The 24,104-nt window shown below is 38.2% G+C and overlaps 1 pseudogene; it reads left to right on the top strand.

Moving 5' to 3' along the window:
- Positions 1–736: 736 nt before the first annotated feature.
- On the top strand, positions 737–18,836 carry LOC116873584 (annotated as a pseudogene).
- Positions 18,837–24,104: the final 5,268 nt, after the last annotated feature.

The raw sequence follows: 24,104 nt of genomic DNA, 5'->3' as shown, positions 1-24,104 counted from the left end.
AGTATTTATTAATCTTTGTTGTCCCCATGACACTTTTTTTCCACAACTAAGTGTGCAGGTATTTGGAAAATATAACTCTAGAGAAACAATGACATAAAGTTTATAGATTGTTTCCACTCATAAATGTTAAATTTTGCCATCCTAGATTTCTGTCCCATGCAATCAGTTTGTACGGTTAATAGAGCTATTCTGATTTCTATTCCACAAGTTCCCATTTGCTTAACAAATATTTATTGGGTGCTTCAGCATGGTTCTAGGAGCTGGGAACAGCAGTGAATAAAACAGATAATAAGTGAGCCCTCACAGAATAATATACTAATATAGAGACTACCACAAATTAGATTTGCAATGGTAGGTGATAATGACTGCCCCACAGAGAACTAACGCAGAGTAGGGGGATAGAGAATAAAGGAGGAGCTAGAATAGGTGGGTTAGTCAAGGGAGGCCTCTCAGGGAGGTGACATTTGAACACAGGCTTACCTGCAGTGCTACAGCTGGCCACTCAGACATCTGGAAGTGCAGCACTCCAGACCAGTACATGCACAGGCTCTGGGATGGAAACACACCAACGCACCTGGGGTAATGCAAGAAGGCCAAGGTTTGAGGGAGTCAGGAAACATTTACTATTACCATGTTGTGGGGAAAGGGTAAAAGATTTGAGTAAACAGATGGGAGTGTGAGCTGCTAAGCTGTGGTAGGCAAACAAAGCCAGCATCTGTGGGAAGTGTTTTTGGAGATGGATGATAGGGAAGGACTAAGAGACTGTGGTGGTGTAGGTAATGTGGATATAAGCTGGGGCAGTAGCAGTGGGACTACGAAGGAAGAAATCCCTCAGCCTCATATTACCAGATTGGTATGACTACACACCTTTAGAGCGAGAGGAGGGGTTGGGATGGGTGAATAGAGTTGACATCCCACATCCCAGTACAATCACACATTGAGAAGGCAAGGAGACTAGTGCACGAAGAGCTCAGCACTCAGCAAGTTACAGAGGGCTTAAGTACCCAAAGAGTGGAAAACAAGGTCACAAAAGTTAGTGTGCATTTGGTGCAGAGACTGCTGGGAATCACTGAAGGTTTTTGACCCAGGGAATGACCTAATCAGTGCAAATGTTTGAGGCACATGGATGTCTTTTGTTTTCCCCAGCTTATATCAACACTTCATTGTTCTATGCCCCAACCCCTCAGGACCCTAAGGTAAGGCACAGAACTGAGGTACTTATTTGAACAAAGGCAGTAATCGTTAATAATGCCTAAATTCCAGAAGCTGTCACTTTCAACTCTCAAGCATTGGAAGGAAATTAATGATACTTCAAGTCCTTAGGCTGAACAAGATAGAGTGATACCAGGAGACACTATAGCACAGTGGTTTATAATATGAACTTGGCCCAGTTCTGGCCTCTCCTAGCTGAGCAACTATTGCCAGGCTCCCTGTGCATCAGACGCTGCATCTATAAAATGGAAATAATGGTGAGACTTAAATAAAATATTTTTATGAAAATTAAATAAAACAAGCCACACAACATGTTGAGAGTAGTAACCAACACTCTAAAAGAAAAATACGGTACTGTCTTTGGTAAGTCAACTTTTCTACTTGTCTTCACTTTCCATGTCCCAAATCCCCACCTACCACCATGACAGATCAACAAATAAAAATGAAGGAAGGAAAAGCTAAATTGATCCTCATGATAACAGAAAGAGAAGGAAAAATACATTGGACTTGGGGTTAGAGAACATCGCAGGGAGGAGAGAGCAGAGCTTGATGTTTTAGAGCTGGACTGCCTAAATAGGGCAGCCACTAGACACATGTGGATATTTACAATTAAATTAATTTAAGTAAGGTAAAATTTAAAGTTAAGTTCCTCAATCATGTTCCTCATGTTTCAGTGTGCAATGACCACGGTGGTTAGTGGCTACCATATTGGGCAGCCCAGCTCTAAAGAATCAGATACTATGCACACACATAATTCTCTCCACGTCTAAGTCTAGTGGCATAATAGCTCATTCATTTTTATTGCATAGTATCCCATTGTATGGATGCATCACAGTTTATCTGCCTATTGAAGGACTCTTTGGTTGCCTTCAGTTTGTGCTGATTATGTAAGTGCTGCTAAAGCAAGCACAGTTTGTGTTGATTATAAATAAAGTGGCTATCAACGTTCACATGCTGGGTTTTATGTAGACATGCATTTTTCTCATTAGTTCGGTAAATATCTGGAAGCAATATTGTTGGAACATGTAGTAAGCCTATTTTAGCTTTGTAAGAAACTGCAAAATTCTTCTAAAGCGGATACACTATTTTTGCATTCACCCCAACAGTGAATGAGACTTCCTGTGGTTCCACATCCTTGTTAGCAATGGATGCTGTCAGTTTTTTGGATCTTAGTCATTCTAATAGGCATATAGTAGTACCTTCTTGTTGTTTTAATTCGCATTTCTGTAATAACAAATGACATTTAACATATCTGCCATCTTTATATTCTTTTTGCTGAAATGCAGTTCAAATCTTTGGCTCCTTTTTTCCTGGGTTGCTTCTTTTCTTACTGTTAAGTTTTAACATATGATCATGTATTGTAGATAAAAGTCCAATATTAAATATACAGTTTGAAAATATTACCTCCCAATGTGTTGCTTGTCTTTTCCTTCTCTTAACAGTAGCTCTTGCAGAACAGAGGTCTTTATTTTAATAAAGGCAACTCATCAATTTTTTCTTCTATGCATTATGCTTTTGGCATTGTATCTGAAGGCTCATTATCAAACTCAAAGTCATGTAGATTTTCTCTTATGTTCTTCCTAAAATATTTATAGCTTTGTCTTTTACATTTAGATCTATGATATACTTAGAGATAACTTTTGGGAAATTTGGCAGAGCTGTTTCTAGTTTTGTATTTTTATATAGACATCCAGTTGTTCCCACATCAATTGTTGAAAAGACTATCTTTTCTGCATTGATTTACCTTGTACCTTTGATAAAAATCAATTGACTACATTTGGATAAGTCTTTTTCTCTTCCTTTGATCTGTATGTCTGTTCTTTTGCCAGTACCATGTTGTCTTGATTTCTGTAACTTTATAGTAAATCTCAAAGTCAGATAGTGAGAGTCCTCCTTCCTCTTCTTTGGTATTGTTTTGGCTATTTTAGGTCTTTTTCTTTTCTTCTCTAAGCTTTAGAGTCAGTTTTTTCATATCTACAATATTTCTTGCTGGAATTTTCATAAAATTATGTTAAATTTAGAAATCAATTTGGAAAGAATCACCAGCTGAATAATATGGAGTCTTCCCATCCAGGAACATGGAATATTACTATATTTTTTTATATCTTCTTTGATTTCTTTCAACAGAATTTTGTAGTATTTTGCATTTAAGATCCTATATTTTATTAAATTTACACCTAAATATTTCTCTTTTTTTTTCTTCAACTGTGAGTGGCATTTTTTTTTTCAAATTCCATTTGTTCAAACAAGATACCTAGGAATAAACCTAACCAAAGAGGTAAAAGACCTGTACTCTGAAAACTACAAAACACTGATGAAAAAAATTGAAGAGGACACAAAGAAATGGAAAAACCTTCCATGTTCATGTGATTGGAAGCATAATCATTGGTAAAATATCTATACTACCCAAAGCAATCTATACATTTAATGTAATCCATCTCAAAATACCAACAGTATTTTTCACAGAGCTCAAACAAACAACCCTAAAATTTGTATAGAACCACAAAAGACACTAAATAGCCAACACTACCTTGGGGAAAAAAAAAAAAAAAAGGCAAACCTGGAGGTATCACAATTCTGCACTTCCAGTTATATTATAAAGCTGTAGTGATCAAGACAGTATGGTAGTGGCACAAAAATAGACACATAGATCAATAAAACAGAATAGAAATGGGTCTGTTCAGTTTTTCTATTTCTTCTTGGTTCAGTTTTGGTAGTTTATATGTCTCTAGGAATGCATCCATTTCTTCAGATTGTCAAATTTGCTGGCTTATAGTTGCTCATAATATGATCTTTTAATTGTTTGTATTTCTTTGGTGTTGGTTGTGATCTCTCCTTTTTCATTCATTATTTTATTAATTTGGGTCCTTTCTCTTTTCTTTTTGATAAGTCTGGACAGGGAATTATGATAAGTCTGGCCAGAGATTTATCAATCTTATTAATTCTTTCAAAGAACCAGCTCCTAGTTTCGTTGATTTGTTCTACTGCTCTTTTGGTTTCTATTTCATTGATTTCTGCTTTGATCTTTATTAATTTTCTTCTCTTGCTGGATTTAGGCTTTATCTGCTGTTTTTTCTCCAGCTCCTTTAGGTGTAGGGTTAGTTTGTATATTTGAGACCTTTCTTGTTTCTTGAGAAAGGCTTGTATTGCTATATACTTTCCTCTCAGGACTGCCTTTGCTGTATCCCAAAGATTTTGAACAGTTGTGTTTTCATTTTCATTTATTTCCATGAATTTTTTAAATTCTTATTTAATTTCCTGGTTGACCCATTCATTCTTTAGTAGGATGCTCGTTAGCCTCCATAAATTTGAGTTCTTTCCAACATTCCTCTTGTGATCGAGTTCTAGCTTCAAGACATTGGGGTCTGAAAATATGCCAGAAATGATCCCAATCTTTTGGTACCAGATGACACCTGATTTGTGACCCAGGATGTGATCTATTCTAGAGAATGTTCCATGTGCACCAGAGAAGAATGTGTATTCTGTTGTTTTGGGAAGAAGAATGTGTATTCTGTTGTTTTGGGATGGAATGTTCTGAATATACCTGTGATGTCCATGTGGTCCAGTGTGTCATTGAAAGCCTTTATTTCCTTGTTGATCTTTGGTTAGATGATCTGTCCATTTCAGCGATGGGGTGTTAAAGTCCCCTACTCTTATTGTATTATTGTCAATGTGTTTCTTTGATTTTGTTATTAATTGGTTTATACAATTGGCTGCTCCCATGTTGGAGGTATAGATATTTAAAATTGTTAGATCTTCTTGTTGGACAGACCCTTTAAGTATGATATAGTGTCCTTCTTTCTAATCTCTTATTATAGAGCTTTGGCTTAAAATCTAATTTGTCTGATATAAGGATTGCCACCCCCCAGCTTTCTTTTGATGTCTATTAGCCTGGTAAATTGTTTTCCATGCCTTCACTTTAAATCTGGAGGTGTCTTTGGGTCTAAAATGAGTTTTTTGCAGCCAGGATTACCATGGGTCTTGTTTTTTTTATCCATTCTGATACTCTGTGTCTTTTGATTGGGCCATTTACATTCCAGGTAACTATTGAAAGATATGAATTTAGTGCCATTGTATTGCTGTAAGGTGACTATTACAGTGTAATAATAGTTACTGTGTAACTATTTGTGTCTTCTTTCCTTTTTTCTTGGTTAGCCTGGCTAGAGGTTTATCAATTTTATTGATTTTTTTTCAGAGGATTAGCTTTTGATTTCATGGATTTTTTTCATTGCTTTATGTTTCATTCATTGATTTTTACTCTGATTTTTATTTCTTTTCTTAGGCTTGCTTTAGACTTAAACTGCACTTCTTTCTCTAGTTTTCTATTGCAGAATTTTAAGTTGTAGATATTAGAGTCCTCTTCTAATATGTGCGTTTAATGCCATAAATTTCCTTCTAAGAACTATTTTCATTGTATCCCCCATATTTTCATAAGTTGTAGTTTTATTTTCATTTAGTTCAAAATATTTTTTATAAATTTCTCTTGAGATTTCTTTGACCTATGGTTGATTTAAAAGTGTGTTAGTTTTCATATATTTGGGAATTTTTTTCAAGTGTCTTCCTTGTATTGATTTCTAGTTTAATCTCATTGTCGTCTGAATACATATTTTGTATAACTTCTTTTGTTTTAAATCTGTGAAGGTGTGTTTTATGCCCCAGGATGTGGTTTATCTTGGTGAATACTCCATGTGAATATGAGAAGGGTGTAAATTCGCTGTTGTTGGATGGATTATTTCATAAATGTCAATTAGATCAAGTTGATTGATAATGCTGTTCAAATGACTACATCCTCATGATTTTCTGTCTGCTTGATCTATCACTTACTGACAGAGGGATGTTGAAGTATCCAACTGCAATTGTGGATTTGTCTGTTTTCCTCACAGTTGTCTTACTTTTTATCTCATATATTTTGGTACTGTCTTCATAGATGCATATTCATTTAAAACTGCCATGTCTTTTTGGAGAATTGTCCCTTTTATAAAAATGTAATGCCCCTCTTTATCCCTGACAATCATTCTTGCTTCCAAGTCTGCCTTGTCTGAAATTAACTTGGCCACTCCTGCTCTCTTTTGATTAATATCAGTTTGGTACATCTCTTGCCATCCCTTTTCTCTCTTTTTCTTTTTTTTTTTTTTTTAAGACTTATATTTATGTATTTGACAGAGAGAGCTAAAGAGCCCAAGCAGGAGTGGGTAGTGGCAGAGAGAGAGAAAGAAGTAAATCCCTGCTGAGCAGGAAGCCCATCTCAGGCAGACACTAAACCGACTGAGCCACCCAGGCATCGCTATTTTGCCATCCCTTTTCTTTTAGCTTGAATCTATAAAGACTGAAAAGATCAAGGTTCTAGCCAATTTGGTTTCTACTAAGGGTTCTCTTTCTAATTTTGCAGATGGCTGTCTTCTCTATATGTCTTCACATGGCCATTCCTGGGTGCATACACATGGAGGAATGGGGAAGGACAGAGGGAGGGCATTCTGATGTCTCTTCTTATAGGACACTAATCATCCCAGATCAAGGGCCCATGCTTATGACCCCATCTAACCAGGATTACTTTCTTAGAGGCTCCATCTACAAATATAGCCATGCTAAGAGTTAAGGCATTAACATATGAATTTTGAAGAAACACATTCATTCCATAACAAATACTTTAAATATTTCATTCCACTCAGCTATAGAGGACTGACGGAAATGCTCTTATCACAACTAAGATAACTGAGGTAAGACTCTAAAAAGTCTTTTCCCTGGAGAGCAAACCTTTGTTATGTAGAAGGCTCTAGACAAATTTCACAATAATTATTCTTCCTCTTCTTCTTCCAGAGTCACAAGGATATTTTTATTAGACCTTCAGTATGAGAATCTGGTAGATTCCTAGGTAGAGAAGCCACAGAATTTTCTGGGTCTTCTGAAGACTATTGCACCTGGGAGTTTCTCACTCTAAAGCTAGCACACACTCAGCCGCTAGCAATTATCCAAAGTTTTCATTTAAATGTTCTCACCAGGGGCACTTGGGTGGCTCAGTGGGTTAAGCCTCTGCCTTCAGCTCAGGTCAGGATCTCAGGGTCCTGGTATGGATCCCCACATCGGGATCTCTGCTTAGCAGGGAACTTCCCCCTCTCTCTCTGCCTGCCTCTCTACCTACTTGTGATCTATATGTCAAATAAATAAATAAATAAATAAATAAAATCTTAAAAAAAAAAAATGTTCTCACCAGTTTATAGCTCCAGCAGCTTCTTCCCCTGATAAGCCAATGTCTACTGTACCCCTCCGGATGGCCCTCTCTCTTTGTATCTAGGACTGACAGTTTGCCTTGCAACTTCAGTGCTCTGTTGGGTACAACAAATTCCTTGATTCCCAGTTTGTCTGTATTTTTCCTGTTGTAATAATGAGAATGTTGACTCCCAAGTCCTTTTCATATCTAAGCTGAAACCAGAGGGGATGATACAGATTTAAATGAAATCCCCATCACTACTACAGAACTGGGACAATAGCAGGGAAGAGATACCTCAGATTCCCATCTCTTCTGCAGCCTCTATCCTCTTTGAAATAAACAGCTAGAAGCAGTAACAACTGTCTCATCAATCCTTTGGGGCTCATGTTCACAGGCCACTATTTCAGAAAGGGACCCTATTACCTTCCCTTTTTTACTATGAAGGTTGTAACCCTGAGATTACAAAGATGGTTGTTTATGTGGGTCCTCAGCAAACAGCTTCTGTGACTCGTTTTCTATTCCCTGTACTTCCCCATGCAGAAGGCTGGGTGAATTTATGTTTATATGATGTTTTCAGACTCTCCTGTTGTTTAACAAGGCAGTTAGCCCCAAGCAGTGTTCTCTTCCCTCCAAACAGATTCTGGAAAAACCTTGGCCTTGACTCTGAGCAGGGATAGGCACCTAATTCAAAACTGTTCTGGATTTTTCTTGCGCTTGGTGGCTGTTTTTATGGAGCAGAAATATATTTTGACGCTGGCCTCTCATTAGCTTGTTCTTCCCATATTCAAAAGTTACAAGGTCATTACCACAGAAAGTACAATCACACACAGTCCCTTCATCTATAAAAGCAGTCTCCACGGAACACAGGCATGTGGGGCTTGATGTGTGTATTAGCTGAGGAGGGGCATTTGTTACTTACAAAAAGCCACAGGGATCACATAACAGAGCCGACATAAAACCCAGACTCTCCGCGCTCTATATAAAATGGAAAGAAAGCCATGAGAGAAAAATAGGATCCATCACTTATGTTCCACACTAAGTTGTCTGGGTGGTTTATGATCATTCATTAGCTATTCTTCACAGCACACTCTAGGAGAAAAAGGATTGGGTTCATTCAGGGGAAGGAGTATAAACTTTGAATCAGGCACTGTAGTCTTTTTGTACCTTTTCCATCCCACCCTGCAAAAATCCCTGGATAGATGAAATCCTTAGATGATGGGAAAACTCAGATTGAAAGAAAGATGGGAATTTTCTGCTCACAACTTGCATCTGATAATAAGAATTCTTCTTTAGAGGAATAAAGAAAATGCATCTGACGATGGCCCATTGGACTTGAGGATGTCTTCTTTCAGGTGTCAATAATTATGCTTCTGATTTGGGCTCTGACAATTCTTTTCAGAGCTATGCTGCTCCTGGCTTGTTTACAGTCGTCCCCAGTGTATAAATTCTCTCTATGGACTGGGTTCAAAAAAAAAAAAATGTCAAGTAGAAAAGTCAAGAATTGGACAATGATTTGGCTCATGAGAATGTTGTGGGACATCCGGATCATTCATGTGGAGTTTTTTGCCAAAGCTGCTTTAGAAAATTGCTTTGACTCTCCATTTTACTTTTCCTGGTAAAACATCATCCTGATACCTGTGAACAAGAGACTTGTGCTGTGTGAGTGTCTGTTGGAGATGCTAAATGTCCTCTGTTCTGAAGACCGACCTCAGAATTAGCCATTTCAGGGAACTATGCTGCCTACTTCCAAATTAGGTCAGATCTAAAGAACCAGTAAGTAACAGCTTCTTGGAAGAGGGCCAGGAGCACAGAAAACTCTGCAAGCTCTGGATTGAATCAAGGGCTTTATGAGTTGGGTTTGGAATTTTTTAGGAGAGCAGAGTCTGCCCATTTGAGGAACCACCCACCCCCCAGTTTGGTGTATGTACTGACTCAAAAGCAAATTAACTCTTGTTAACTGTGGGCCTTTGAAATTTTCTCCTAACACCTTTGCCAGTCAATTCATGCTTCCTGAGCAGAACACACCCCCTGGGAAGGAGAGGCCTCAGCTTTTGAATGGGGCAGTAATTCATTCACGGTACCAAGTCATTTCCTAGTTTTGCCAGTTATTTCTTATGTGTTGAAGTTATTTATTGCTTCTAAATCTGTTTCCTGGGTTTTTAATTTTTTAAGTTCTTATTTAAATTTCCAGTTAGTTACCATTCAGTGTGAAATTAGTTTCAAGTATACAATTTAGTGATTCAGCACTTACATACATCACCCAGTGCCCATCAGGGTAAGTGCCCTCCTTAATCCCCATCACCTATTTCTCTCATCTCCTCTCCTACCTCCCCTCTGGTAACCATCAGTTTGTTCTCTATAGTTGAGAGTCTGTTTCTTGATTTGCCTCTCTCTTTTTTTCCTCTATGATTGTTTGTTTTGTTCTTAAGTTCCACATATGAGTGAAATCATATAGAATTTGTCTTTCTCTAACTGACTTATTTCCCTTAGCAAAATACACTCTTGCTCCATCCACATTGTTGCAAATGGCAAGATTTCATTCTTTTTGATGGCTGAATAATATTCCATTGTATATATATACTACCTCTTCTTTATCCATTCATCAGTTAATGGACATTTGGACTCTTTCCATAATAAGGTTATTGTTGATAATGCTTCTATAAATATTGGGGTTCATGTATCCCTTTGAATCTGTATTTTTGTATTCTTTGCATAAACACCAAGCTGTGCAATTGCTGGGTTGCAGGCTAGTTCTATTTTTAACTTTTTGCGAAAATGCTATAGTGTTTTCCAGAGTGCCTGCACCCATTTACATTCCTACCAACAGTATAAGAGGGTTCCCCCTTCTTCATATCCTCACCAAAGCCTGTTGTTTCTTGTGTTCTTGATTTTACTCATTCTGACATGCGTGAGGTGATACCTCACTGTAGATTTGTTTTCCCTGATAATGAGTGATGTTGAGCATCTTTTCACATGTCTTTTGGCCATCTGTATGTCTTCTTTGGAAAAAATGTCTATTCATGTCTTCTGCCTATTTTTTTAATTGGACTGTTTGTTTTTTTGGGTGCTGACATTGGTCCTAGCAACTTCTTACTAGATATGTCTCCCAAGGCAAGGGAAATAAAAGCAAAAATAAACTATTGGGATTTCATCAAAATAAAAACCTTCTTTACAACGAGTGAAACAATCAGCAAAGCAAAGAGGCAAACTATGGAATGGGAGAAGATATTTTAAAATGACATATATGATAAAGGGTTAGTATCCAAAATATGTTGTGGTTTGTTTTTTTTTTAGTTGGAATAATAATGGTCCAATAATAGTAATGATATTGTGGAGAGTTGTAAGATTTAAATGAGATGGTGAAGCAGTGTTTTTCCTTGTGCATAATAAGTGCTCAGTAAATATTTAGTGCAATCGTAATCCCATCATTGTCAGAATTATAGTTACCATCTTAGATGAATTGCCTTATGAAAATATTGGATGAGTTATGCTAGTTTGGGAGTACCTAGTTAGTTCAAATCCAGAACAAATAGAGAAGTTGGCATTTTGGTTAACTTTCCTCCCTCCTTTACGGAAGATCTTTCCCTTTTATCCTCTGTCTCTCTCAAAAAGGAGAGTAACCCTGATAAATTGTCCATAACTTATTATGTTACTTTAAGTAAAAATCCTCCTGAACATTTTTGAATGTTGGAAGAAAAAGCTGAGTTTTAGAGAGGCCCTCCCCCAACCTCTCTCCCTTCCTCAAACTCTCTCCTTCCTTCCCCCAAACACACACTGTCCAGGAGACAGGTTTGAAGTTAAATTTTTGTTGAAGTTCCATAAACTCATTAATTTCTATAACCTTGAAGTAAGTTTAAATAAAAGCACATTCCTACTAAAATTATCCTTTATCAACACCAAGCCTATTAAAAAAACAAATAAGAAAAATCTTAGCTAAACATTATATATTAAACATGAACAGAGCTTTGGAATTCAGCTTTTTTATGGAAATTGATCTGTCTTTGCACTTGTGTACCTCTTTGACCTTGTCAACATTGAAAATAAAATAGCCAGTTAATGAGCAAAATTAGTTTATTGAAGAATAACTATATAGCAAAAGAACTGCACCACAGGACTTGCAAACTATGGCAAAGCGTAGGTAAATCCAGGAAACAGACGAGAAGAGTATTATTGTATAGAGGAAAGAAGGCAACTGAGAGAAGCTATTTGAAACAAAATTCTATCAGAGGAAAGCAAGAGTTCAGATTTGTAACAATTTTCATTAGCTAAGTTGCAGTGATTCTTACTGGCTTGGTTATTAATGGGCAAGGAGAAAATCTTCCCTCCTCCTGTTAGGTTATGTAAAGTAACCTTCCACAAATGGGAGCGCACCCCCTTCAAGCGCACCCCCTTCAAGACTTCCCAACTCCATTTAAAATGAGTTTTCCTTTATTCATTTTTACAACCTTTAATGTCATAAATGTTAGAGCCACTCAAAGGCAATCACCATGCCAATCTTATCTGAAAAAGCAAAATTTATGGGGGTAAAATCATTCCAAAATTGAATTAACATTGGATGACAAAATGAGGAGCATACTAGAAGATGCATGTGCTCTATTGAGACTTTGAAAATATTGTTTTGATGATGTGAAAAGAAAAGAATGCTTTGGAAGTTGTTCCTAATTAGACAGACATTTGTCTCATTTAATTTATAGCTGAAGGATTTTAAATGGCCCTAAATCTTCTTCAAATTGGGGAAAGTTCCTGTTTTGTTGGTAAGATACATACATCTTTACAAAGCCATGTGCCAAATGAATACAGGCTTCTCTGGAAGAAGTCAGCGGTGGTTGCTGAAGTTTAAAATATATTTCTGGACACTTGTCAACGTAAGACCATCTAAATTTTTTAGATTAAGGAAAAGCATTTTGTGACACAGTTCCCCCTATAAATATATTGCTTACTATAGTGACATCATCCATCCTGAATTACAAATTAGTTCATTCAAAGCATTTATTCCTCCATGAAGTTGAGAGCCTTACAATAAGAAATTTATTGTTCTGTTGAGCTGTTGTCCCAGTTCCCTGCTCTTTTGGGCATTGAGGACTTACTGAGAGACTCCTGCCTTAGCTCTTAGTGGGATCAAGTTCCAGCTTTGTTGATGAGTGAAATACTCTCTCAGACACTTGGGGCAAAGTCTCCTTTCAATGCTGAAAAAGATGACAAACCAGATCCTTTTCCTTAAAATATAAGAGAGAGTATAATAGATTAAACACAATGTAATATGGGTCAAAATGAGGACAGTCAACACACACAAAACAGATAATCATATCAAAAAATGGGCAGAAGATATGAACAGACACTTCTCCAATGAAGACATACAAATGGCTATCAGACACATGAAAAAATGTTCATCATCACTAGCCATCAGGGAGATTCAAATTAAAACCACATTGAGATATCACCTTACACCAGTTAGAATGGCCAAAATTAGCAAGACAGGAAACAACATGTGTTGGAGGGGATGTGGAGAAAGGGGAACCCTCTTACACTGTTGGTGGGAATGCAAGTTGGTGCAGCCTCTTTGGAGAACAGTGTGGAGATTCCTCAAGTAATTAAAAATAGAACTTCCCTATGACCCTGCCATTGCACTACTGGGTATTTACCCCAAAGATACAGATGTAGTGAAAAGAAGGGCCATCTGTACCCCAATGTTTATAGCAGCAATGGCCACGGTTGCCAAACTGTGGAAAGAACCAAGATGCCCTTCAACGGACGAATGGATAAGGAAGATGTGGTCCATATACACTATGGAGTATTATGCCTCCATCAGAAAGGATGAATACCCAACTTTTGTAGCAACATGGACGGGACTGGAAGAGATTATGCTGAGTGAAATAAGTCAAGCAGAGAGAGTCAATTATCATATGGTTTCACATATTTGTGGAGCATAACAAATAGCATGGAGGACATGGGGAGTTAGGAGAAGGCAGTTGGGGAAAATTGGAAGGGGAGGTGAACCATGAGAGACTATGGACTCTGAAAAGCAATCTGAAGGGTTTGAAGAGGTGGGGGGGTGGGAGGTTGGGGGAACCAGGTGGTGGGAATTAGAGAGGGCATGGACTGCATGGAGCACTGGGTGTGGTACAAAAACAATGAATACTGTTAGGCTGAAAAAAAAAAAAAAAAGAATCATGGGGAGAAAGCCATGGGGGTGGGGGGGAATGAGGACAGTCCATGCTTCACTGCTCCTTTACTAAATTTGTCCACAGGATGCCCTAGGATTTAGGGTGTCTGTGTATGGAGACATGGTTGAGGCCAAGATCTATTAATTTAAGTTACCTTAGTTTTGATAACTTGCCTACACCATGCAATTTTGAAGTCACTAGTTTAGTGGCATCTCGAAGAGCATCCGTTGGTTATTGGTTATCAATTGTTGGTTACTGGTTACTGGGTTATATAACAGGTGAGAAAGAGTGACAAACATGTAGAAAAGGTGAATGTAACCAACCATCTAGTCTCTTCCCATCGGGGGTGCTGAAACATGAGCACTTGAATGCCTGATTGCAGGCATGCTAAGGAAGTGACAATATTTGCCCTCTTCATACAACCTCAAGTAGCCTCAACCATTTGCCCCACGTGTTGTATTTAAAATGATCATTTTTAGGGGCACCTGGGTGGCTCAGTGGGTTAAAGCCTCTGCCTTCGGCTCAGGTCATGAACACAGGGTTCTGGGATTGAGCCCCACATCGGGCTCTCTGCTCAGCAGGGAGCCTGCTTCCCCCTCTCTCTCTCTCTCTCTGCCTGCCTCTGCCTACTTGTGATCTCTGTCTGTCAAATAAGTAAATAAAATCTTTAAAAAAAATAAAATGATCATTTTTGATGTATCCCATGATGTGAAAATGTTAGGAAGGATTGCTCTTAATCAGTGGTTCTCAACATTTAGCATACATCAAAATCACTTGGAAGGCTTAATAAAACATATTTCTGCTCTTCTTTCAAGCATTCAGATTCAGTAACTCAGGCCTGAGAATTTGCATTTCTAATAAGTGTCCATGTGGTGCTGTTACTGCTGGTCTAGTAATGTGTTTTGAGAACCACCACTCCAGATGTTCTTAGAAACAAAGAAAAAACCCAGTGGAAGAAGAGAAGAAAGGAGAAGAGGAATGTTAAAAAATCTCAGTCATGCCTTGCCTTATCTTGGATTGCAAAGGAGAGTTTGCTTTTAAATTATTTTTTTCAAATCTCCAATTCTGTGAATCTTGTGCAGTTTGTGATACCTCTGATCCTGTATTTCTCCATCAATTTTTCCATATCCTTATTTTGGAAATCTATTTTCCATTCTTAAACACACAGCTTAGGACTCATTCTGACTTAACTGTGTATTATACCACTCATCATTTTTCAAAATTGAATTAATTTAAACTCAAATCTTCTGCAATCTTAGCTAGGCTGAACCATCATCTCAGTTTGCCCAGGACTATAGAACACAGGACTTTCATTTCTGTAGTTAAGAAAGTCCTGGGCAGGGGCTCCTGGGTGGCTCAGTGGGTTAAACCCTCTGCCTTCGGCTCAGGTCATGATCTCAGGGTCCTGAGATCAAGCCCCACATCGGGCTCTCTGCTGGGCAGGGAGCCTGCTTCCTCCTCTTTCTCTGACTGCCTCTCTGACTACTTGTGGTCTCTGTCTATCAGATAAATAAATAAAATCTTAAAAAAAAAAAAAAAAGTCCTGGGCAAACCAGGATAAGTTGGCCACCTTACTTAGCAGTCTGGCCAAATTTTGGTCAGATCTACACATAATGAGAATGTACCTTTGTCATCTAAATCACTTAAGTAATACCCATATTAAAAATGTGCTCTATTCTCTTTATTCTCTAGATACAATTGAATAAATAAATGTAGCAAACATCCTTTTCTCTAATATATCTTACCCTTATATCGTCTTCATAGTAAAAAAGATTTATTATCTATTGCCTTTACCAGATCATTAGAATCATTCAAGAAGGAAAATGGTTTTTAATGTTGTAGATCTCCTGTATATCTGGTGGGAAGAAGATCTTCGACTTTATATAGTTTTCTAAAAGACAGATTTGAAACACTTAATTAACCTTGACCTATAGCCAAAATTGGCTCTTAAAACTCACATGTTTTGGGGTAAACAAAACCATTTATTTCTGAAGGCTTTCCATCTCATCTCCTGGGAGATTAATTCCATGAACTTTGCTAAAATAGTACGATTTGCCATCAGCAGGAAAAGTGTAACAAATTAATTATAGATGTATGTTAAATTACTTTCATTACCATCTCTGGTTTAGGGATAGGCTCACGTGACTGGAATGACAGATCAAAGTCTTTCAATCCGTCCCCATAGCAAGAGCTACTTTTGTTCTGCCTATAATGCAGTTCTCAGATAAGGGAAGAAGCCAAGCTCTGATTTGAAGAGCTGTTCACAGATTCCTGAGGAAGGAATATGGCTGGTTCAGCGTGAGGTATTCAAGTATACATGAAGATATAATCTTGATTGTCATGAGTTCCACTAGCCTCAGGTTTCAGGGGTCACATAAATACTAAGATTTTTGCCAACTTCAACCCCTCAGTTTTCAGCCCTTACTGCTCACTTTGAAATTTGTGGAAAGCCTTGGGATTTCTCACATTTCCCACAAGCTACTCCCCAGCTCTACTGCCAAGCCCTCCTTGTTGTTCCTACTAGCTGGTAGTGGGTCTGGGCCTCAGGGATTCATGTTACTTCCTAACCAAAGAAATTTTAGCTCTTTAGAGTGAAGCTAAGGCTACAATTCATGGAAGATATAGAATCTTACCTTATCCACTTTGTGAGACGCCAAGCAACCTAATATACTTCAACCTCAGTTTTCAAAGGCAGGATAAACAAATCAACAAGGGCCAGGTCATATCTAAAAATAGAACTCCAATCTACAATCTGCAGCAACCAGTCCAGGAAGCCAAACCCCAGTTTCAATAGCAATCAGCCCAAAACAGTCAGTACTTAGTCAATAATTGATATCTTGTTTAATATGTGTGCCTTCTTCCAACTTAGGGTCAGAAAGAGAAAGCCAAATGTGCTCCCCTAAACCAGTCCCGTAAGATGCCCTGCTTCTACTCAGCCTTTCTCTAGTTTCCCCATGCGAACAGCCTCCAAACAGTGCACACTGGAAGCCTTCCCTTTTTCTACTTCAAAGCTTTCCACTTCTCTGCCTGCCTTCCAGTATCTCCTAAATGCAAGTGATGGTGGCTTCTTTCCTATGTATAGCAACCTCTGAATAAACAGTCTTTGCTTTTCCTCACTTGGGTGGGTCTTTGTGTCTAGGTTTTTCTTTTAGGGGCGCCTGGGTAGCTCAGTGGGTTAAAGCCCCCTGGGTGGCTCAGTGGTTAAGCCTCTGCCTTCAGCTCAGGTCATGATCCCAGGGTCCTAGGATCAAGGCCCACATCGGGCTCTCTGCTCAGCAGGGAGCCTATTCCCCTCCTCTTTCTCTGCCTGCCTCTCTTCCTACTTGTGATCTCTGTCTGTCAAATAAATAAAATAAAAATAAAAATCTTCAATAGGTTTTACTTCTGTAAAGGAGGGGTTTGGAAGAAAAAAAAAAAAAAAGAGCCAGAAGGGGTCTAGGGATCATTAGCAGAGCACCTGTAACACTCAGAAAGCTAGACAGGTTACTTGTTGTCTCTGAAGAAGCTTGGAAGAAGGCACATCTGTGCCCCACTCCCTGATTATTTATCTGTTTTTCAAACAGCCAGCCTATGTCAGCTTAGACAGGAGACAGTTAAAACAAGATTTTAAAAACTGGAGACAGATGCAACACGAAAAAAGAAAACACACACGCACACACACCAGAAAACAAACAAAAACAACCATATAACCCAATTTAAAAATGGGAATGGGGGGGCACCTGGGTGACTCAGTGGGTTAAGCCTCTGCCTTCAGCTCGGGTCATGATTTCAGGGTCCTGGGATCGAGCCCTGCATTGGGCTCTCTGCTCAGCGGGGAGCCTGCTTCCTCCTCTCTCTCTGCCTGCCTCTCTGCCTACTTGTGACCTCTCTCTCTGTGAAATAAATAAATAAAATCTTAAAATAAATAAATAACTAAATAAATATTAAAAAATAAAAACTGGAATAGGACCTGCATACAAATTTTTCCCAAAGAAGACATACGGCCAGCCGACAGATACATGAAAAGATGCTCAATACCACTAATCATGAGGGAAATGCAGATGAAAGCCACAATGAGATATCAGCTCACACCTGTCAGAATGGCTAAATATCAAAAAGACAAATAACATTTTTGTGAAGAGACAAAGACTGAGCGGTGCCTCCACGTGGTTGACCTTGAGCAGCAGCTGGCTTCTCCACATAGAACCCAGGAGTAGGAGATTCAGAATCCAATCTCTTCTCTCGTCTCCCTTCCCCCTCCTGGTTACAAATCATTTGAAATATATAAGTTAGTGGAACTTTGCTTGAGTTTTTCAGCTTTGTGAGGAACCTTATCATCAAAGAAAGTGACCAGCAATGCTACCAACAAGACAGATCCTCTCTCCACGAATTCCTGTGTATTCACTGGGATTCTCAATCCTCTTGTGGTCAAGAAATCAGTGGTCTTCTCTAAATATGGCAAAATTGTGGGTTGCTCTGTTTATAAGGGCTTTGCCTTTGTTCAGTATGTTAATGAGAGAAATGCCCAGGCTGCTGTGGCAGGAGAGGATGGCAGAATGATTGCTGGCCAGGTTTTAGATATTAATCTGGCTTCAGAGCCAAAGGTGAACCAAGGAAAAGCAGGTGTGAAATGATCTGCAGCAGAGATGCATGGGTCAGTACCAGAACACCCTTCTCCGTCCCCTCTACTCAGCTCCTCTTATGACTTGGATGATGACTTTCAATGAGGTTATTATGACAAGATGTATAGTTATCCCACACATATTCCTCTTCCTCCTCCTCCTCCTCCTCCTCCTCCTCCTTGGGCAGTAGTTCCTTCAAGATGCCAGCGTGTATTAGGAAACACCTCACGAAGGGGCAAAAGTGGCTTCAATTCTAAGAGTGGATAGTGAGGATCTTCTTCCAAGTCTGGAAAGTTGAAAGGTGATGACCTTCAGACCATTAAGAATGAGTTGACCCAGATAAAACAAAAAGTGGATTCTCTACTGGAAATCCTGGAAAAAAACGGAGAAAGAACAGAGCAAACAAGGAGAGGTGAAGAATGGTAAGTCAGAAGAGGAGCAGAGCAGCAGCTCCCTTCAAAAGAGGAGACCGATATGAAGATGGAGTCTGGGGGTGGGTACAGATGACTCTGCTGAGGAGGGGGACCTGCTGGATGGTGATGATAATGAAGATTGGGGGGGTGGCCAGCTGGAGTTGATCAAGGACGATGAAAAAAGGCTGAGGAGGGAGAGGATGACAGAGACAGCGCCAATGGCGAGGATGATTCCTAAGCGCATAGTGGGGTTTAGAAATCTTGTCCCATTATTTTTTTACCTCGGTGCTTGTCCAAGATCAAAATATTCACCAGATCCTCTCCCCTAGTGTCTTCTTCAGCACATGCTCACTGTTCTCCCCATCCTTGTCCTTCCCATGTTCATTAATTCATATTGCCCTGCGCCTAGTCCCATTTTTGCTTCCTTTGACACTCCTAGTAGTTATAGTAAGTCTTATTTGGTACCTCTTTATGACTTACCAACAAAAAGGATGTGTGGTTTTTATCAACTGTCTCCAAAATAATCTCTCGCTGTGCAGGGAGTACAGTTCTTTCCATTCATACGTGAGCTCAGTAGTTGCTTCCCTAACTGCAGAGGCAGTCGCATTAGTTGAGTAGCACGTGAGAGCAGCTTTGAGTTGGAGGTATGTGTGTTATACCCCACATAAGAGTGCTATGTGGGGCTGGTCAACACAAGTGTACCAGTGTACTTTTGTGAATGAGAGTTGGCATGTGAAATGCGTCCTCTAGAAAAATAATTAGTGTAATAGCCTTAAGATTTGTTTTCTAAAGTTGATACTGTGGGTTATTTTTATGAACAGCCTGATGTTTGGGATCCTTTTTTCTCAAAATAAAAGTCCTTATCAAACCAGGAATTGGGAGGGGAAAAAAGGACAAATAACAAGTATTGGTGAAGATGTGGAGAAAAGGGAACCCTTATGCATTGTTGGGAATGTAAATTGGTATAACCACTGTGGAAAACAGTATAAAGTTTCCTCAAAAAGTTAAAAATAGAAACACCATATGATCTAGTAATTCCACTATTGGGTATTTTCCTAAAAAAAATTGAAACACTAACTCAAAAAGGTATATGTACTCCTATGTTTATTGTAGCATTATTTACAGTAGCCAAGATATGGAAGGAACTTAAGTGTATACAGATAGAGGAATGGATAAGGAAGATGTGAGATAGATAGATAGATAGATAGATATCACTGAGCCATAAAAAGAGGCTGAGAATTTGCCATTTGCAACAACGTGGATGGACCTAGAGAGTATTATGCTAAGTGAGGTAAGTCAGACTGAGAAGGAAAAACACCATATGATTTCTCCCAATGTGCAATCGAAAACAAAACAAAACAAATGAACAAACAAACAAAGGGCAGAATCAGACCAATAAATGCAAATAACAAACTGATGGTTACCAGAGGGGAGAAGCAGGGGTGGATGGGCAAGACGACTAAAGGGGAGTGGGAGATACAGGCTTCCAGTTATTGAGTAAAGAAGTCACAGGAATAAAAGGCACAGCATAGGTAGTATAGTCAATGATATTGCAATAGTGTTGTGTGGTGACAGATGGTAGTAGCTATACTTGTGGTGAGCACAGAATAGCATATAGAGAAGTTGAATCACTGCATCGTTCACTTGAAACTAATGTAACATGGTGTATCAGCTGTACTCAAAATAAATTAAAGGATAAAACTGGAAATAAACTATTTGCATCTCTACAGAACAAAAACTACAAAGTAACCTCTGCCCCTCCAGAGTTAAAAAAAAAAAAAAATAGCCCAGTGAATAGAAAATCAAGCCCAACAGGTCACTGAAGGAACATCTAGTAATCCTTTTGCTCATTTCTAAGTTTCAGGTATTTTCTGACAAAGACTTTGTCCAGATGAGAAAGCCTGAGGTTTGGAGAGGTTCCGTAATTGGCTCCAAGTCACAGGGCTCCTTGGTGTTAAGACTCAAGTAAGAACTAGTGATTCTGGACCCTGAAGTCTCCGTGAAAGAATAGTGGCCAGAGTCTTACTTTGCCTCACCGCATCTTATTCCACACATAGGGTATAATTGGTGCCTGTCTCCTGCAGACAATCCACAGAGAGAGCATCTTCTGTATCTCTCTGCCTGTAGGCATGTGTGGCCCACTCAGGAGGGTGGCTGGAAAGACCTGAAAGTTCATATCCCTGCAATGACCCTCATGCAATGACAGAGAAGTATTAATGGATAACTAGGATTCATACCGAACTTCCCTGTCCTCAATGAGATATTTCTGAGAGATCAGAGAGTCTCCAGCAAGAATGAGGTCAGGTTGCCCTCAGTAGTAGCCTGATCATTAACATATCCTCCATTGGCATTCATCCCTTCCCTGTCTTACTCCCCAGTCCTTCCCCATGTGTCCTGGGATTACCTCCCAAATAGGTTACTTGCAGCCAAATCCTGGCTCAGGATTTACTTTAGGAGGAACCTAAAAACCAAGACAAAGAGGGAGCCTGGTTTTAGAAATAATTCAACATTGCAGATACACTCATCAAAATGTCCTTTGTCTATAATAGTTTGAATGAAATGCCAACTTTATAATCAGATAAGAAAATGACAGATGTTGCAGAGAATACAATTCATCAGGAAAATTCCTTTTAATAAATCACTTGTCATCAAATTACATAGTTTTCCTTATGAGGGTTTTAGAGCCAGAATTACAAGTCTGTGTGTACATATATGTGTGTGTCCTCAAATCCTTTAATCCTGCATTGATATTCAAAATAGATCATAGAAATTTAATTAACCTTTGATGATTGTACATTTCACTCACACTTTAAAAACAAATACTTTAGAATTTTAATACAAAAGATAGTAAAATCACAATTTTAAAGACAGTATAAAATAGCTTGTGAATACCTTAATATAAGAAGCTTCAGAAATAGACATAAATAGCCCTGAGATCATAAAGAAAGGGAGTAGAAAGCAGAGATGAAAAAAGCACTTAATTACTGAAATGCACAATTACACTCTCAGAAGTAGATCTTCAAGCAAAATATTGATAATGATGAATGATACTGTATTAGTACCAGCTAAGAATCTGGGAGTTCCCCAAATGTCTCATGTGAGAATTGGTTGTCTTGTCTTTGCAAATTCACTCAACCTCATTGAAGTGCATCATATATGTCTAATATGCAGTCCTTCCCCAACATCAGTTACTGTCCAATGATAAATACTGAAACAAATTAAGAAGTATATGTTCATTTGTTTGGATGTATATGTACACAAATTGTAATGTGTGTGTATATCCTAATTACAAAATATACCCATTTTAGAAAACACATAAACATTTAGAAAAAGACGAGTGACCCCATGAATATACTCCAGAAGTTAATCTTTCAGCATATATAAGCCGTATTTATTATGTTTTAAAATAAAACACATTTATATATGTAAATGCACATACAGAACAGAATTTGGCTCAAAATGTATTAACTATTTGATATCCTGAGGTTTTTACTTATGAGTATTTTTCCGTGTCATAAAATATTTATTGAAATGGTCTATTGACTTCTAACTATCTCACTATATTTATATCCCATAATTTATTAAATTTCTCCTATCATTAGACATTTATGCCATTTGCAAATATTTGCCATTATAAATAAGTCTGCAATTAACATCTTTATTTATTGCCTTTGTCTCTTGATTAGTCTCTTGTAAGCAGTTACTACAAGTGGAATTTTCTGAGACATGATGATGACACATTACTAAATTATATATATTATATATAAATTATAATTATATGTTATATATTCTTATAATATGTAACAGTTATTATTTAATCACATCCTTAACTTTGTATATTGACATTTAAAAAATATTTTTGCATTGATACATGAAGAGTCAATTCTTTTTTTTTTTTTTTAATTTTATTTTTTATAAACATATAATATATTTTTTCCCCAGGGGTACAGGTCTGTGAATCGCCAGGTTTACACACTTCACAGCACTCACCATAGCACATACCCACCCAATGTCCATAATAGCCCCACCCCCCCCAACCCCCCTCCCCCCAGCAACCCTCAGTTTGTTTTGTGAGATTAAGAGTCACTTATGGTTTATCTCCCTCCCAATCCCATATGAAGAGTCAATTCTTAAAGTTAGATAAATTTGCTTATTACTGAATATTTATTTATGTCATTTTACCCCCTTCTCTTTATAATTTTAAGGTTTCTATATATTTTCACAGTATCATTCCTTTGTCTTCATTTAAGAAGTATTTCTTTAGCATTTACTTATACTAATCTTTATGGTAGGCCCAGGAGATAGGGTATTGAACGAAATAGTAGTATCTTCTTTTCTCATAAAGCTTACAGTCTGTGGGAGGTGGACAGTTGAACAGATGGGTTTAGAGGAGGAGCACAAGGTGTTATGGAAACTTAAAGGATTAGCTCCGCAGAAGAGTAAATATAGCAGACCTGACATTGGTTATCCTTAAAACTCCTGCTTACCAAGTTGGCCCTTGGATTTCATGAGTTCCAACCATTCTCTGATAAGAATGGCTTAATGTACCTGAACCGCTCGTACACAGAATGTGATGTATGCTGAACACTTGCTTTCCTCCTGGGAGTCTGAAACCTTGGCACATGCCAGGCAAAGGCTGCCCACATGAGCAGCCCTCAGGAAAAACTCTGGATGCTTAGTCTCTAATAAGCCTCCCTGGTAGGTTACAGTTCACATGGATTGTCACAACTTTTTGGTGGGAGAGTTCAGCATGTCCTATGTGACTCCACTGAGAGAAGACCCTTGAAAGACCTCGTTTCCTCTAGACTTCACCCTAGGAAACTTTTGCCTTCATTGATTTTGATTTCTGACTTTTTGCTGTAATAAATCTTAGCTGTGCAAAGCATATAACCTTGGAATCCTCTTGGAGACCATGGACATAAACACCTAAAAAGTAACACTGCTTCACCCCTTCCTCCAAAACCTAAACCCAAGACCTGAAAGGATCACACCATCTCAAGCAACTTAACCATGTCTCAAAGCAAAGCTGAAGAATAATTTTACAGGGGGAAAAATAAGATTTAGCACCCAACTAACTAAAATTCCCAATGTCTGGTGTCCAATCAAAACATACCAAGCTCACAAAAAGAGGAGGAGAATGTAATCCATAATGATGAGAAAAATCATTCAAAACTCATCTAGAAATGACACAAGTGATATGCTAATAGACAAGGACAATAGAGTAGTTATTTAACCAGTCCATATATATAAGAGGATGGAGGAAAGATTGAATATATTAAGTAGAGACTTATTAAAAAAAAAAAAAAGGACCTAAACCAAACTACTAGAGATGAAAACTATAATGTCTGAGATGAAAAATACATATGATAGGAAAATAATTACAGATTGGACATTGCAGAGGAAGAGATTAGTGAATTTGAAGACATAGCAATAGAAACTACCCAAAACAAATTAGAGAGAGAAACAGCCTTAAAAACTGAAAGAGGTATCAGTGAACTGTAGGAAA

The sequence above is a fragment of the Lontra canadensis genome, unplaced genomic scaffold (genome assembly GCF_010015895.1).
Source record: "Lontra canadensis isolate GAN:19392208 unplaced genomic scaffold, GSC_riverotter_1.0 scaffold34, whole genome shotgun sequence".
NCBI classification, from domain to species: Eukaryota; Metazoa; Chordata; class Mammalia; order Carnivora; family Mustelidae; genus Lontra; species Lontra canadensis.
Note: the sequence above shows the minus strand (reverse complement) of the source record. Positions and strands in the feature narration are given on the sequence as shown.